At 31.4% G+C, this 17,744-nt stretch overlaps 2 long non-coding RNA genes across 2 annotated transcripts; one reads left to right on the top strand and one right to left on the bottom strand.

Annotated features, from left to right (window-relative positions):
* Positions 1-8,411: 8,411 nt before the first annotated feature.
* On the top strand, positions 8,412-11,145 carry LOC149630942 (uncharacterized). Its single transcript, XR_016374009.1, has 2 exons — positions 8,412-9,845; positions 10,027-11,145. It is a non-coding gene; the product is annotated as an uncharacterized LOC149630942 (long non-coding RNA).
* Positions 11,146-15,534: 4,389 nt separating this feature from the next.
* On the bottom strand, positions 15,535-16,863 carry LOC149630941 (uncharacterized). Its single transcript, XR_016374008.1, has 2 exons — positions 16,112-16,863; positions 15,535-16,018 (listed from the first exon to the last, which is right to left on the bottom strand). It is a non-coding gene; the product is annotated as an uncharacterized LOC149630941 (long non-coding RNA).
* Positions 16,864-17,744: the final 881 nt, after the last annotated feature.

The raw sequence follows: 17,744 nt of genomic DNA, 5'->3' as shown, positions 1-17,744 counted from the left end.
TATTTAAATTAAATGAAGATCGTATGTGCCAGATTTAAGATATTCAACTTTCAAGGCTAACTTGATTATAGTATGCAATAACTTAAGTAATTTTCGAGATCTTTCTCAGGTTTCATTTATTTTATAACTTACTTTAAAGGCCGTTCCCGGTATACGCTAGATGGTTTCTGATAGCTTTATATATGCCTAATAACATATTTAAATGAAATGAAGATCGTATGTGCCAGATTTAAGATATTCAACTTTCGAGGCTAAGTTAAACATAGTATGCAATAACTTAAGTAATTTTCGAGTTCTTTCTCAGGTTTCATTTCTTTTATGACTTACTTTAAAGGACGTTCCCGGTATACGCTAGATGGTTTCTGATAGCGTTATATATGCCTAATAACATATTTAAATGAAATGAAGATCGTATTTGCCAGATTAGGGATATTCAACTTTCAAAGCTAAGTTGAATATAGTATGAAATAACTTAAGTCATTTTCGAGATCTTTCTCAGGTTTCATTTCTTTTATGACTTATTTTAAAACCCGTTCCCGGTATACGCTAGATGGTTTCTGATAGCGTTATATATGCCTAATAACATATTTAAATGAAATGAAGATCGTATTTGCCAGATCTAAGATATTCAACTTTCAAAGCTAAGTTGAATATAGTATGAAATAACTTAAGTCATTTTCGAGATCTTTCTCAGGTTTCATTTCTTTTATGACTTATTTTAAAACCCGTTCCCGGTATACGCTAGATGGTTTCTGATAGCGTTATATATGCCTAATAACATATTTAAATGAAATGAAGATCGTATTTGCCAGATCTAAGATATTCAACTTTCAAAGCCAAGTTGAATATAGTATGCAATAACTTAAGTCATTTTCGAGATCTTTCTCAGGTTTCATTTCTTTTATGACTTACTTTAAAACCCGTTCCCGGTATACGCTAGATGGTTTCTGATAGCGTTATATATGCCTAATAACATATTTAAATGAAATGAAGATCGTATTTGCCAGATCTAAGATATTCAACTTTCAAAGCTAAGTTGAATATAGTATGCAATAACTTAAGTCATTTTCGAGATCTTTCTCAGGTTTCATTTCTTTTATGACTTATTTTAAAACCCGTTCCCGGTATACGCTAGATGGTTTCTGCTAGCGTTATATATGCCTAATAACATATTTAAATTAAATGAAGATCGTATGTGCCAGATTTAAGATATTCAACTTTCAAGGCTAACTTGATTATAGTATGCAATAACTTAAGTAATTTTCGAGATCTTTCTCAGGTTTCATTTATTTTATAACTTACTTTAAAGGCCGTTCCCGGTATACGCTAGATGGTTTCTGATAGCGTTATATATGCCTAATAACATATTTAAATGAAATGAAGATCGTATTTGCCAGATCTAAGATATTCAACTTTCAAAGCTAAGTTGAATATAGTATGAAATAACTTAAGTCATTTTCGAGATCTTTCTCAGGTTTCATTTCTTTAATGACTTATTTTAAAACCCGTTCCCGGTATACGCTAGATTGTTTCTGCTAGCGTTATATATGCCTAATAACATATTTAAATTAAATGAAGATCGTATGTGCCAGATTTAAGATATTCAACTTTCAAGGCTAACTTGATTATAGTATGCAATAACTTAAGTCATTTTCGAGATCTTTCTCAGGTTTCATTTATTTTATAACTTACTTTAAAGCCGTTCCCGGTATACGCTAGATGGTTTCTGATAGCGTTATATATGCCTAATAACATATTTAAATGAAATGAAGATCGTATTTGCCAGATTAGGGATATTCAACTTTCAAAGCTAAGTTGAATATAGTATGAAATAACTTAAGTCATTTTCGAGATCTTTCTCAGGTTTCATTTCTTTTATGACTTATTTTAAAACCCGTTCCCGGTATACGCTAGATGGTTTCTGATAGCGTTATATATGCCTAATAACATATTTAAATGAAATGAAGATCGTATTTGCCAGATCTAAGATATTCAACTTTCAAAGCTAAGTTGAATATAGTATGAAATAACTTAAGTCATTTTCGAGATCTTTCTCAGGTTTCATTTCTTTTATGACTTATTTTAAAACCCGTTCCCGGTATACGCTAGATGGTTTCTGATAGCGTTATATATGCCTAATAACATATTTAAATGAAATGAAGATCGTATGTGCCAGATTTAAGATATTCAACTTTCGAGGCTAAGTTAAACATAGTATGCAATAAGTTAAGTAATTTTCGAGTTCTTTCTCAAGTTTCATTTCTTTTATGACTTACTTTAAAGGACGTTCCCGGTATACGCTAGATGGTTTCTGATAGCGTTATATATGCCTAATAACATATTTAAATGAAATGAAGATCGTATTTGCCAGATTTAAGATATTCAACTTTCGAGGCTAAGTTAAACATAGTATGCAATAACTTAAGTAATTTTCGAGTTCTTTCTCAGGTTTCATTTCTTTTATGACTTACTTTAAAGGACGTTCCCGGTATACGCTAGATGGTTTCTGATAGCGTTATATATGCCTAATAACATATTTAAATGAAATGAAGATCGTATTTGCCAGATTAGGGATATTCAACTTTCAAAGCAAAGTTGAATATAGTATGAAATAACTTAAGTCATTTTCGAGATCTTTCTCAGGTTTCATTTCTTTTATGACTTATTTTAAAACCCGTTCCCGGTATACGCTAGATGGTTTCTGATAGCGTTATATATGCCTAATAACATATTTAAATGAAATGAAGATCGTATTTGCCAGATCTAAGATATTCAACTTTCAAAGCTAAGTTGAATATAGTATGAAATAACTTAAGTCATTTTCGAGATCTTTCTCAGGTTTCATTTCTTTTATGACTTATTTTAAAACCCGTTCCCGGTATACGCTAGATGGTTTCTGATAGCGTTATATATGCCTAATAACATATTTAAATGAAATGAAGATCGTATTTGCCAGATCTAAGATATTCAACTTTCAAAGCCAAGTTGAATATAGTATGCAATAACTTAAGTCATTTTCGAGATCTTTCTCAGGTTTCATTTCTTTTATGACTTACTTTAAAACCCGTTCCCGGTATACGCTAGATGGTTTCTGATAGCGTTATATATGCCTAATAACATATTTAAATGAAATGAAGATCGTATTTGCCAGATCTAAGATATTCAACTTTCAAAGCTAAGTTGAATATAGTATGCAATAACTTAAGTCATTTTCGAGATCTTTCTCAGGTTTCATTTCTTTTATGACTTATTTTAAAACCCGTTCCCGGTATACGCTAGATGGTTTCTGCTAGCGTTATATATGCCTAATAACATATTTAAATTAAATGAAGATCGTATGTGCCAGATTTAAGATATTCAACTTTCAAGGCTAACTTGATTATAGTATGCAATAACTTAAGTAATTTTCGAGATCTTTCTCAGGTTTCATTTATTTTATAACTTACTTTAAAGGCCGTTCCCGGTATACGCTAGATGGTTTCTGATAGCGTTATATATGCCTAATAACATATTTAAATGAAATGAAGATCGTATTTGCCAGATTTAAGATATTCAACTTTCGAGGCTAAGTTAAACATAGTATGCAATAACTTAAGTAATTTTCGAGTTCTTTCTCAGGTTTCATTTCTTTTATGACTTACTTTAAAGGACGTTCCCGGTATACGCTAGATGGTTTCTGATAGCGATATATATGCCTAATAACATATTTAAATGAAATGAAGATCGTATTTGCCAGATTAGGGATATTCAACTTTCAAAGCAAAGTTGAATATAGTATGAAATAACTTAAGTCATTTTCGAGATCTTTCTCAGGTTTCATTTCTTTTATGACTTATTTTAAAACCCGTTCCCGGTATACGCTAGATGGTTTCTGATAGCGTTATATATGCCTAATAACATATTTAAATGAAATGAAGATCGTATTTGCCAGATCTAAGATATTCAACTTTCAAAGCTAAGTTGAATATAGTATGAAATAACTTAAGTCATTTTCGAGATCTTTCTCAGGTTTCATTTCTTTTATGACTTATTTTAAAACCCGTTCCCGGTATACGCTAGATGGTTTCTGATAGCGTTATATATGCCTAATAACATATTTAAATGAAATGAAGATCGTATTTGCCAGATCTAAGATATTCAACTTTCAAAGCCAAGTTGAATATAGTATGCAATAACTTAAGTCATTTTCGAGATCTTTCTCAGGTTTCATTTCTTTTATGACTTACTTTAAAACCCGTTCCCGGTATACGCTAGATGGTTTCTGATAGCGTTATATATGCCTAATAACATATTTAAATGAAATGAAGATCGTATTTGCCAGATCTAAGATATTCAACTTTCAAAGCTAAGTTGAATATAGTATGCAATAACTTAAGTCATTTTCGAGATCTTTCTCAGGTTTCATTTCTTTTATGACTTATTTTAAAACCCGTTCCCGGTATACGCTAGATGGTTTCTGATAGCGATATATATGCCTAATAACATATTTAAATGAAATGAAGATCGTATTTGCCAGATTAGGGATATTCAACTTTCAAAGCAAAGTTGAATATAGTATGAAATAACTTAAGTCATTTTCGAGATCTTTCTCAGGTTTCATTTCTTTTATGACTTACTTTAAAACCCGTTCCCGGTATACGCTAGATGGTTTCTGATAGCGTTATATATGCCTAATAACATATTTAAATGAAATGAAGATCGTATTTGCCAGATCTAAGATATTCAACTTTCAAAGCTAAGTTGAATATAGTATGCAATAACTTAAGTAATTTTCGAGTTCTTTCTCAGGTTTCATTTCTTTTATGACTTACTTTAAAGGACGTTCCCGGTATACGCTAGATGGTTTCTGATAGCGATATATATGCCTAATAACATATTTAAATGAAATGAAGATCGTATTTGCCAGATTAGGGATATTCAACTTTCAAAGCAAAGTTGAATATAGTATGAAATAACTTAAGTCATTTTCGAGATCTTTCTCAGGTTTCATTTCTTTTATGACTTATTTTAAAACCCGTTCCCGGTATACGCTAGATGGTTTCTGATAGCGTTATATATGCCTAATAACATATTTAAATGAAATGAAGATCGTATTTGCCAGATCTAAGATATTCAACTTTCAAAGCTAAGTTGAATATAGTATGAAATAACTTAAGTCATTTTCGAGATCTTTCTCAGGTTTCATTTCTTTTATGACTTATTTTAAAACCCGTTCCCGGTATACGCTAGATGGTTTCTGATAGCGTTATATATGCCTAATAACATATTTAAATGAAATGAAGATCGTATTTGCCAGATCTAAGATATTCAACTTTCAAAGCCAAGTTGAATATAGTATGCAATAACTTAAGTCATTTTCGAGATCTTTCTCAGGTTTCATTTCTTTTATGACTTACTTTAAAACCCGTTCCCGGTATACGCTAGATGGTTTCTGATAGCGTTATATATGCCTAATAACATATTTAAATGAAATGAAGATCGTATTTGCCAGATCTAAGATATTCAACTTTCAAAGCTAAGTTGAATATAGTATGCAATAACTTAAGTCATTTTCGAGATCTTTCTCAGGTTTCATTTCTTTTATGACTTATTTTAAAACCCGTTCCCGGTATACGCTAGATGGTTTCTGCTAGCGTTATATATGCCTAATAACATATTTAAATTAAATGAAGATCGTATGTGCCAGATTTAAGATATTCAACTTTCAAGGCTAACTTGATTATAGTATGCAATAACTTAAGTAATTTTCGAGATCTTTCTCAGGTTTCATTTATTTTATAACTTACTTTAAAGGCCGTTCCCGGTATACGCTAGATGGTTTCTGATAGCGTTATATATGCCTAATAACATATTTAAATGAAATGAAGATCGTATGTGCCAGATTTAAGATATTCAACTTTCGAGGCTAAGTTAAACATAGTATGCAATAACTTAAGTAATTTTCGAGTTCTTTCTCAGGTTTCATTTCTTTTATGACTTACTTTAAAGGACGTTCCCGGTATACGCTAGATGGTTTCTGATAGCGTTATATATGCCTAATAACATATTTAAATGAAATGAAGATCGTATTTGCCAGATTAGGGATATTCAACTTTCAAAGCTAAGTTGAATATAGTATGAAATAACTTAAGTCATTTTCGAGATCTTTCTCAGGTTTCATTTCTTTTATGACTTATTTTAAAACCCGTTCCCGGTATACGCTAGATGGTTTCTGATAGCGTTATATATGCCTAATAACATATTTAAATGAAAGGAAGATCGTATTTGCCAGATCTAAGATATTCAACTTTCAAAGCTAAGTTGAATATAGTATGAAATAACTTAAGTCATTTTCGAGATCTTTCTCAGGTTTCATTTCTTTTATGACTTACTTTAAAACCCGTTCCCTGTATACGCTAGATGGTTTCTGATAGCGTTATATATGCCTAATAACATATTTAAATGAAATGAAGATCGTATTTGCCAGATCTAAGATATTCAACTTTCAAAGCTAAGTTGAATATAGTATGCAATAACTTAAGTCATTTTCGAGATCTTTCTCAGGTTTCATTTCTTTTATGACTTATTTTAAAACCCGTTCCCGGTATACGCTAGATGGTTTCTGCTAGCGTTATATATGCCTAATAACATATTTAAATTAAATGAAGATCGTATGTGCCAGATTTAAGATATTCAACTTTCAAGGCTAACTTGATTATAGTATGCAATAACTTAAGTAATTTTCGAGATCTTTCTCAGGTTTCATTTATTTTATAACTTACTTTAAAGGCCGTTCCCGGTATACGCTAGATGGTTTCTGATAGCGTTATATATGCCTAATAACATATTTAAATGAAATGAAGATCGTATGTGCCAGATTTAAGATATTCAACTTTCGAGGCTAAGTTAAACATAGTATGCAATAACTTAAGTAATTTTCGAGTTCTTTCTCAGGTTTCATTTCTTTTATGACTTACTTTAAAGGACGTTCCCGGTATACGCTAGATGGTTTCTGATAGCGTTATATATGCCTAATAACATATTTAAATGAAATGAAGATCGTATTTGCCAGATCTAAGATATTCAACTTTCAAAGCTAAGTTGAATATAGTATGAAATAACTTAAGTCATTTTCGAGATCTTTCTCAGGTTTCATTTCTTTAATGACTTATTTTAAAACCCGTTCCCGGTATACGCTAGATGGTTTCTGATAGCGTTATATATGCCTAATAACATATTTAAATGAAATGAAGATCGTATTTGCCAGATCTAAGATATTCAACTTTCAAAGCTAAGTTGAATATAGTATGCAATAACTTAAGTAATTTTCGAGATCTTTCTCAGGTTTCATTTATTTTATAACTTACTTTAAAGGCCGTTCCCGGTATACGCTAGATGGTTTCTGATAGCGTTATATATGCCTAATAACATATTTAAATGAAATGAAGATCGTATTTGCCAGATCTAAGATATTCAACTTTCAAAGCTAAGTTGAATATAGTATGAAATAACTTAAGTCATTTTCGAGATCTTTCTCAGGTTTCATTTCTTTAATGACTTATTTTAAAACCCGTTCCCGGTATACGCTAGATGGTTTCTGATAGCGTTATATATGCCTAATAACATATTTAAATGAAATGAAGATCGTATTTGCCAGATCTAAGATATTCAACTTTCAAAGCCAAGTTGAATATAGTATGCAATAACTTAAGTCATTTTCGAGATCTTTCTCAGGTTTCATTTCTTTTATGACTTACTTTAAAGGCCGTTCCCGGTATACGCTAGATGGTTTCTGATAGCGTGATATATGCCTAATAACATATTTAAATGAAATGAAGATCGTATGTGCCAGATTTAAGATATTCAACTTTCGAGGCTAAGTTAAACATAGTATGCAATAACTTAAGTCATTTTCGAGATCTTTCTCAGGTTTCATTTCTTTTATGACTTATTTTAAAACCCGTTCCCGGTATACGCTAGATGGTTTCTGCTAGCGTTATATATGCCTAATAACATATTTAAATTAAATGAAGATCGTATGTGCCAGATTTAAGATATTCAACTTTCAAGGCTAACTTGATTATAGTATGCAATAACTTAAGTAATTTTCGAGATCTTTCTCAGGTTTCATTTATTTTATAACTTACTTTAAAGGCCGTTCCCGGTATACGCTAGATGGTTTCTGATAGCGTTATATATGCCTAATAACATATTTAAATGAAATGAAGATCGTATTTGCCAGATCTAAGATATTCAACTTTCAAAGCTAAGTTGAATTAATCAAAACGCGTCTTGGATTTAACCAAGACCTACAAAGTATCGATAAGAACAAGGTTAATCACTTGACTGAATGCGCAGATATTGAAACTTTTTTTTTAATTAAAACTTACATGCTTAAGAAAGTATGTTCCATCACCCTATTCCATTGAATAAACTTACTTTACTGGTAGTAAATTTTTTCCCTCTCAATAATTTGAAAAATTTACTTATCTCGGGTTTTCGAGCACAATTCCATTCCCCGAAAACATTTTATAACTACATTTATTATCACTTTTAAGAGAGTACGTGTATGACATTGTGTCGTTAATAGGTTGCTAACATATCCCCGTTTATGCCCTGAACGCTCCATAGTGAAACCTTTTGTTAATTTTAGTGCAAATTTCAACAATGGCAGCACATTCAACATGGACGTTATGATTTTTACTCTTGGTTAAACTGACTTATGTTAATAGACCACTTCGACATGGGAAGACACGGGGGTAAAACTTTGCCTTCCATCTCGCTCGAGTGAGTCGAGTCGATGGAAAGATCATAAATAGAGCAGAGACGGCGAGGGGTCAAACCCCCCCCCCTCCCATATGTCCCGATACTAAGGATTGACATCTCTTTTTTACGTAAAAAGGGTCTATAGCAACGGTACGACAGACAATGTTCAAACGGTTCTGCCATGGCGTTTCTATGGTTCGCAAGCAGTAGGGGCGTGCATGATATTCGTAATTTTTTGATTTTCTTTGTTGTAATTGTTAACTTAAGCGTGGTCGTAGCCTGAAATTTATGACTTGGTTATTTTGAAAAATAGCCTGCGTTCACCAAGTCGCGTGATCTACGACGCTGTGGCTCGACTCTGCTACTTAGTCTGTATATCTTCAGGAACAAGGATAATGCATTAACGGTTTTTAAAGGAATATGGGATTTTTAAACTTGTCGCTGCGAATCTTCCTATAGTAAATGTTGTATTTCTAGTAGCCCCAGAGACTTCTGGTAGCACTCTTTATGCATTTGGTAGAACAGTTTTATAGAAATTGAAATGGTAGAAGATATTTATAAAATAAGATTTGTTCGAATATTTAAACTTCAATTTGGTCGAATTATTTCGTAGTTGTCCTATTTCAAGGCGAGGAATGCTCTCAAAAACAATTACTATTTACAATTACTACTATAAAAAGTGATTCACACAGAATTCTCGAGCAGCTTAACGCGCAATTGAGTGGGCTATTGCCTTGGTGACGAGGCCAGCGAAAGACAAGGCATGAGAATGGCACAAGGCGTACTTCTATCAAGGGGGGTATACAACTATACATCCTCCTTGTTCGTATCGGGCGCAGCAGAAGCTAAAGCAGACTACCCCCTAATCGTTTTTTCATTGTTACGTGTAGTTACTAGTTATGACTTATGAGGTATTTTTCCACACGAAAACTCTTAAAAGTGATAATAAATGTAGTTATAAAATGTTTTCGGGGAATGGAATTGTGCTCGAAAACCCGAGATAAGTAAATTTTTCAAATTATTGAGAGGGAAAAAATTTACTACCAGTAAAGTAAGTTTATTCAATGGAATAGGGTGATGGAACATACTTTCTTAAGCATGTAAGTTTTAATTAAAAAAAAAGTTTCAATATCTGCGCATTCAGTCAAGTGATTAACCTTGTTCTTATCGATACTTTGTAGGTCTTGGTTAAATCCAAGACGCGTTTTGATTAATATCTGTTACTTCGGTCTTAATTTTTATTAATTTTGCGTACATGCGGTGGTGATTAATTTATTTCAGTGCTCATTCCCGCTAGCTGCAGAAAAGGAAATAGTTTGTCATTCAATAGACTGAGAGTTATTAGCTAAGGGGACGTCACATCAATATTTTTAGTCTTAATTTAAGCTGATGAAATTCGTAGATATACGAGGGTGTGATGTCATGACAAAGATTTTAGTTCGACTATTTCTGATGAACCCAGACCAGAATATACCAGTTGCTTTCACGCTAATTTTGAACCCCATTTCCAATGTCATTGTGTCAACAAGATCTTATTCAGAACGGATATTTCTCTTAACCTTTACACGAGATTCAACATATAGATTACCATCTTTTGTGATTAACTTTAACCTAATTTAAGAAACTAAAATAGTAATTTTTTTTGTTAAAAGTGGCATTAAATAAGACAACTAGCAATAATTTGGCAATATTTCAGGGGAAAAGAAATACAATTTTGTAGTGTTTTGGAAAAGCTGGCAATATCATAATAATTATAATATAATATAAATATAACGCGTCTTAAAAAGATTTTCTCTTCCGTATAGTGTGGTAGTTTGGCATATTTTATTTTTCGCTCTGTCCTTAAGTACAATTTTAATTGGATTTAGCCATTGGGATAGATGATAAATGATTAGCCAGCGTACTACAGGAGTCTGGCAATGGAACTGTGCTTAGATTTATCATTGAATATAGGAAATAATAGGATCAACAAATTATTTAGTAGTATTTATGAAACTAATGGTAACTATTTTACCTTTGATAAATAAAGTGAAATGAGAGTTACAGTAGTTTATTGATGACAAAAGTTAGGGTTAATAGTATTATTTATTTTATATAATAGTTAAAATATAAATTGTAATTTTTTAAAGTTATGGCTGTTCAGTAATTACTTAAAAGTCATTAAAACAATAAATTGCTTTAAGAATATTTTTGTTAAACTTTTTTTTCAAAGTTAAAACACGTATGATTATTATTTTATTGGCATGTGCTAAAGATTTATTTTAAAAACACATTTGGTTTGATAATTGCTACATTTATTTATAGGACGCAATTTGGAATTGAATTTCCCTGGTTGTTATTTGTATTCATTATAATTATTTTCCAGTAAATAAAAATTTTATTTTTCACGTTTAAAGCTAATAGTTGCGTATTTTTTAAAGGGTTTCATTCGTAACTTTATAAGGAAAATTATTTTGGACACCAGAAAGGCTTTTGAGAATAATTAGTGATAGCGTCCTAACTGTCAAAAAATAGACCTTAACAGGGAAAAGCTAGGAATAACTATAATTAATTTTAACTGAATCTAAAATGTAAGTTTCACTATGAATACATGAGAGGGATTAAAAAAATGTTCAAAGAGAGTCATACGTGAAGGTTGGATTTAAAAAGTGTGAAAAGTTCAACATTAACGTTAGAGCACCAATAATCATTTTGTTAATCTCTCAAGTGAATAATTCAATGATGAAAAAATATTTATACACATGTAATCCTAGGACTGTAAAATTGAGAATATATAATAGCCAGAAAAATAGTAAGCATGGGTTTTAATGTTAAATTATTTTAGGTATAAAAAAGGGAAGGGGGAGTTTGTTAAAATACTGCTAATATACTCAAAGATGCTTTTTAAAAAGGGTAGTGATTTGTTGGTGTAGAATCTGCAGTTTAGCTCAGAGAGTTAATGAAGCGCCTTGTATTTCGTTAGTGACATCTTCAATCCAGTTGATTTATTTTTTTTTCTATATTTAATACTATTGAACTAAGATGGCGTTAGTGGTTAATGTCATTAATTGGTAGCTTTTTTTACTGGTTCCATCGCGCTTGGTTTTGTTTTATTGATGTAGAGTCTGCAGTTTAGTTCACAGTTAATGAGGAGCCTTGTGTTTCACTATTGAACTAAGATGGCGTTAGTGGTTAATTTCATTAATCGGTAGCTTTTTTACTAGCTCCATCGCGCGTGATTTTGTTATGTTAATGTAGAATCTGCAATTTAGTTCAGAGAGTTAATGATGTGCCTTGTGTTTGGTAGCGACATCTCCAGTCCATTTTATTTTGTTTTGATATTTATTACTTTTGAACTCAAATAGCATTACTGCTTAACGTCATTAATTGGCAGCTTTATTTTACTAATTCCATCGAGCTTGTTTTGTTTGGCAAACGTCCGTAAAATAACGTTCATAAGGCGTTTCGATGGAAATTTAAATTGAACTCCAAGGTTAATCACAGTTGGGTTTTTTAGAGTTACGAGTGAAGTACTTGAGGTTTAATCGGGTAGTGAAGGAGGGGGGATTTGGGGTATTTCACCACCCGCGGACACGGGGTAGTCAGTTCCTGTAGGGTAGGCATGCTGACAAGTCCCTTATTCCCTCAAAACTTTGTCGCCCAGAAGCTTGGCTTACAGGAGTGCGCCCAAACTCCCAACATAGTAAAGTACATAATTTTAGTAACAAACCATTGCTGTTCTAAATTTTAATAACGTTGAAGCAACTTTTGTTCAAAAAAGTTTTTTTAGCAAAATCATATCTGTTATGAACTTCTATTGTGTTGATGAACTTGAAGGCAAGGCTTGCCAAGCCGTTATATAACTATGCAGGGAAATTAAATAATTGACACGTATTATTTGGCCTTGGTACAGTTAGACGTTCTATAGACACTCACTCAACAAATACGAGGGTTATTTCTTTGAATATCTTTGCTGTTTTTAATCCAAAGTCGCTCTCATTCTTTGCACACGCCAGTCTAAAGTGTCTGTTATTTCGGCATAGAAGTTGAATATTTATATTTCTTGATCTGTCTGTCGAAGTCTTGTGGTGTTGTTTTATATAATGATGATGTTCATACTTTTTGGCTGTGTAGTTTTAATCTTTTATTATACTGGTAAAGGCTATGATGAATTATCTTTCTGTTGAAGCTTAGCAGCTGGCACGTGTTGATACAATACGCTTGTAGTTGTACGAAAATAGTCTTTAAATTGCATGTTTCAAAGTTGAACATATGAACTGCTCGTAGCATTTTTGTCGAAATAATTTTGTTCTTCGGTATATTAGTTATGTAAAGGGGCGGAGGGGGAGGAGGCGAAAGAAAACTTTACCATTTACTGGCTATTATATGTTCATTTAAATATGAGATTTTGAGGGTCAATTTTTATAAATTATGTCAGGCAACTCTTAGCTTTAAGTTTGAAAACAGTGCTGCTAGAACATGACAATTATTGTTTTGCGCGTGGGTTACCAAAGGGACAATGAAAAGGTTATAAAATTTTGAAGAAAAAAAATTATTCCAAAAGGCTTTGCAAATTCTACCCCTGTTGGTTTTAATCAATGGCACCCGTCACTCAGACTACTCCAGCTGGTGAGAAACACAAAGAGAATAAGCAAAACTTCCTGGAATATTAATTGAAAAAAAAATGTTTTAGTTACAATGTCCTATAAATTTTCGAGTCAAATAGGGGGTCACTGGACACACGTCCTATAAGAAATATTTCTTATTCCCAACCCTGATTGCAAACCAGCAAAAACAATTTTGATTGGTCGGTTACGAAAGTTCTAAAGACCACCACTAACCTAGCTAGCGCTGAAGACGAATTATTGGGGGCAGCACTGTAGAGCGTCTTTTTTCAAAAAAATTAATAATCATAACTGTCAAAAAATATAAATTTAATAAACCAAAACTTTTTAAAATGTATTAAACCAAAAATATTTAAAAATGTAATAAAACAAAAAATATTTAAAATGTAACAAAATAAACATTAATAAAACTTGTTAAAAGTGTTTGAGATAAATTATAAATCTGGGGTCCATTAGTTAACAAAATAAGGTGTGCTGTCATTACTTTCCTTGGAAAATCACTGTTAACGACAGTGCTTTTTCTTATGTTTAATAGTTTGCAAGATAAACAAAGATGTTACGTTGGCGAGAAATATGTGGATATCTTCTGTAGAAAGCGTGGTTTTTCATAAAGCCTTACCTAATTTAAGATTTTAATCATTTGGGTAGAATTATTAGTTCAAAATATTCCTAAATCCAATTACAGTCAAAGCTTCCTGACATTTAAAATGTAGTTTGGTCTAAAAGCTATAAGGAGCTAACAACTGGCTAGGGGGAACAGATAGTCTGACGTCACACAGCCCCTCTCTGGTTGGAATTTTTGCGAGTAGAATACTGTTTCCAACCGTTAGGGGGGATGAAACTCCAGTAAGAGATAGAAGGGTGTGACGTTTCAGGGTCGGAACTGTTAGCTCCCTATTGTCTCCGTCATGAGTTCCCATATCAGAAGGGGAAAAGAAGTATTATATTCTTCCCCATAATATTTATCAAATTATTATTAATTTATTAATTTCTTTATCAACTTGCGTTAATCATTTCCTTCCTAACATAACTAATTAAAAGATTATTAATTTCTTTATCAACTTGCGTAAATCATTTCCTTCCTAACATAACTAATTAAAAGATTATTAATTTCTTTATCAACTTGCGTTAATCATTTCCTTCCTAACATAACTAATTAAAAGATTATTAATTTCTTTATTAACTTGCGTAAATCATTTCCTTCCAAACATAACTAATTAAAAGATTATTAATTTCTTTATCAACTTGCGTTAATCATTTCCTTTCTAACATAATTAATCAAAAGATTATTAATTTCTTTATCAACTTGCGTTAATCATTTCCTTCCTAACATAACTAATTAAAAGATTATTAATTTCTTTATCAACTTGCGTTAATCATTTCCTTCCTAACATAACTAATTAAAAGATTATTAATTTCTTTATCAACTTGCGTTAATCATTTCCTTCCTAACATAACTAATTAAAAGATTATTAATTTCTTTATCAACTTGCGTTAATCATTTCCTTCCTAACATAACTAATTAAAAGATTATTAATTTCTTTATCAACTTGCGTAAATCATTTCCTTCCTAACATAACTAATTAAAAGATTATTAATTTCTTTATCAACTTGCGTAAATCATTTCCTTCCTAACATAACTAATTAAAAGATTATTAATTTCTTTATCAACTTGCGTTAATCATTTCCTTCCTAACATAACTAATTAAAAGATTATTAATTTCTTTATCAACTTGCGTTAATCATTTCCTTCCTAACATAACTAATTAAAAGATTATTAATTTCTTTATCAACTTGCGTTAATCATTTCCTTCCTAACATAACTAATTAAAAGATTATTAATTTCTTTATCAACTTGCGTTTATCATTTCCTTCCTAACATAATTAATCAAAAGATTATTAATTTCTTTATCAACTTGCGTAAATCATTTCCTTTCTAACATAATTAATCAAAAGATTATTAATTTCTTTATCAACTTGCGTTAATCATTTCCATCTATTATTATTATTATTAGTTCCAAACCATTGTTTGTTGGATGGCTCACTAATAGTGGTTTTGTTCGAAACTGAGCTTCATTCATGAAATATTACATATAACCACAATTAATATAACTTGTTAAAAGTGTGTTTGAGTTAAATTATAAATATGTAAACTATTAATTAAGAAAATAAGGTTTGCTGTCAATACTTTCCAGAAAATCACCGTTAATGGCAATAGTATTTATTGTATTTAATAGTTTACAAGGTAAACAAACGTGTTACGTTGGTGAGGAATATGTGTATAAATCTTCTGTAGTGAGCGTTGTTTTTCATAAAGCATTACCAAATGAAACATTTTAATCATTTAGGTAGAATACAAGGTTTTAATTAATACAATGGAACCCTGATTTGAGTAAATAAATAACGGCATTTTTAACTATCACTACTGTTACCTATGCTTACGAAATAAATAAAGCATAAATTCATAGCATAATACAAAGCAGACTTCGAAGACAGAGCATATATGAGGAAACCAGGATGGGAAATAAGATTGACGGGCCTGGTGCACTATGGATATTGTTTTGACCAAGGCTTAGAGAAATTAATTCACCATGGCTGCGCACCACGATTAGAAGCATTAAAGGGGCTGAAGCGACCAAGGCTTAGCGCAATTTCACGGGTTTCACCGCCTTAAAAAAAGTGGCAAGTTTAGAAACAGATTGTGGGACAATAGAAAGGTGGAAAATTATGAAATTAGGCTTATATTAAAACTTGAAACCTACTTTATATTATATTTAAAATCTATCCATCAGCAAATCCTCAAAAAATATGAAAATGACAACGATAAAGGACCCACTCTCAAATTTTTTCCCCTTAAAAAAATGGCGACCACAAACGGGGTATTTGTCACGGCGGCAATATTAAAGCAGTCTTATCTCACTACCGATAGGGCATTTCAACCAAAAGGCATTAAGAAAAAACAATCGGATTAATATGACGCAACTAAACGCAAAAAAAGGCCAATTTTGGTCGCGCTGCAATTTTCTAGTAAATCAGTCTATCCATGCTTAAATAACGCAAATTGGGGTAATTTTGAAAATTTAAAATTAAACATACTTAAACTTAAAATTAATCAATGAAAGCTGGAAAGCACAAATACTAAATATGAGGCTTTCATTTGAAACCGTTTTCAAATCAAACAAACGTATAGTTATTTCATGACGGCTTCCACAAAAAGGCTATCTGTTAAATTTTTCCCATGTTATTTCTATGGAAAATTTCATGATTTTCATCAAAATATCGTAAAATTTTTATGGAAATGAAAACCACCCTTAGCAACTTTATTTTTTATAAGAAAAACTAATGGATGGATCTTTTTGAAATTTTAACCACATATTTAGGTCCCGAATTGTAGTTCTGTGGAATTTTTTCAAAGCAGTTAATACGATACAAAAAAAGTTATAACCAATCAAAAAACCATCCTTATACATTAAAGTCGGTATGAGGTCTTATCTAAGAGAGCTATCGCTCTCCTAGAATATAGTATGAAATAACTTAAGTCATTTTCGAGATCTTTCTCAGGTTTCATTTCTTTAATGACTTATTTTAAAACCCGTTCCCGGTATACGCTAGATGGTTTCTGATAGCGTTATATATGCCTAATAACATATTTAAATGAAATGAAGATCGTATTTGCCAGATCTAAGATATTCAACTTTCAAAGCCAAGTTGAATATAGTATGCAATAACTTAAGTCATTTTCGAGATCTTTCTCAGGTTTCATTTCTTTTATGACTTACTTTAAAGGCCGTTCCCGGTATACGCTAGATGGTTTCTGATAGCGTGATATATGCCTAATAACATATTTAAATGAAATGAAGATCGTATGTGCCAGATTTAAGATATTCAACTTTCGAGGCTAAGTTAAACATAGTATGCAATAACTTAAGTCATTTTCGAGATCTTTCTCGGGTTTCATTTCTTTTATGACTTATTTTAAAACCCGTTCCCGGTATACGCTAGATGGTTTCTGCTAGCGTTATATATGCCTAATAACATATTTAAATTAAATGAAGATCGTAGGTGCCAGATTTAAGATATTCAACTTTCAAGGCTAACTTGATTATAGTATGCAATAACTTAAGTAATTTTCGAGATCTTTCTCAGGTTTCATTTATTTTATAACTTACTTTAAAGGCCGTTCCCGGTATACGCTAGATGGTTTCTGATAGCGTTATATATGCCTAATAACATATTTAAATGAAATGAAGATCGTATTTGCCAGATCTAAGATATTCAACTTTCAAAGCTAAGTTGAATATAGTATGAAATAACTTAAGTCATTTTCGAGATCTTTCTCAGGTTTCATTTCTTTAATGACTTATTTTAAAACCCGTTCCCGGTATACGCTAGATG

This window comes from Phalangium opilio, unplaced genomic scaffold (genome assembly GCF_054372755.1).
Source record: "Phalangium opilio isolate 3A_F unplaced genomic scaffold, DU_Popi_V2 ptg000101l_1, whole genome shotgun sequence".
In the NCBI taxonomy this organism is placed as follows: Eukaryota; Metazoa; Arthropoda; class Arachnida; order Opiliones; family Phalangiidae; genus Phalangium; species Phalangium opilio.
This window is presented reverse-complemented; position numbering and strand designations above follow the sequence as displayed.